Here is a 423-nt window from a genome sequence, read left to right on the forward strand (position 1 = left end):
GTGGCTGCTGATGAGGTAGTAGTAAGCATCAGTCGTATCAGAAATGGATTGACAACGAACAAAGAACAGCACTGAAGGCTTTCCTCAATGGAAAAGATCTTTCCACTTATCTTCCAACTGGTTTTGGTGAGAGTTTGACTATAAGTTTTGCTTGTGATAGGCTTTGATAGACAGATGGTTCATTAAATCACCTGCCAAGTATTTTCTGAAAGTGCCTGCCCTTTTCCAAACACTTTCCAACGACAAGTTCCCAGATAGTTCTGTATAACAAGCCATCTGGTGAAGGTTACACTGGCATGGCTTACTGGCGGGTTTGGGAGGAGCGGCCTGGCTGATCTGATCCTGAGTGGTGTTTTGTTATCGAACTTCTATGCTTGTCATGCATTGTCCCCAACACAATAGTCCAGCAAAAGGTGGTTCATA

This window comes from Morone saxatilis, unplaced genomic scaffold (assembly GCF_004916995.1).
Source record: "Morone saxatilis isolate NCDOM2014 unplaced genomic scaffold, NCSU_SB_2.0 Contig20, whole genome shotgun sequence".
Lineage (NCBI taxonomy): Eukaryota > Metazoa > Chordata > Actinopteri > Moronidae > Morone > Morone saxatilis.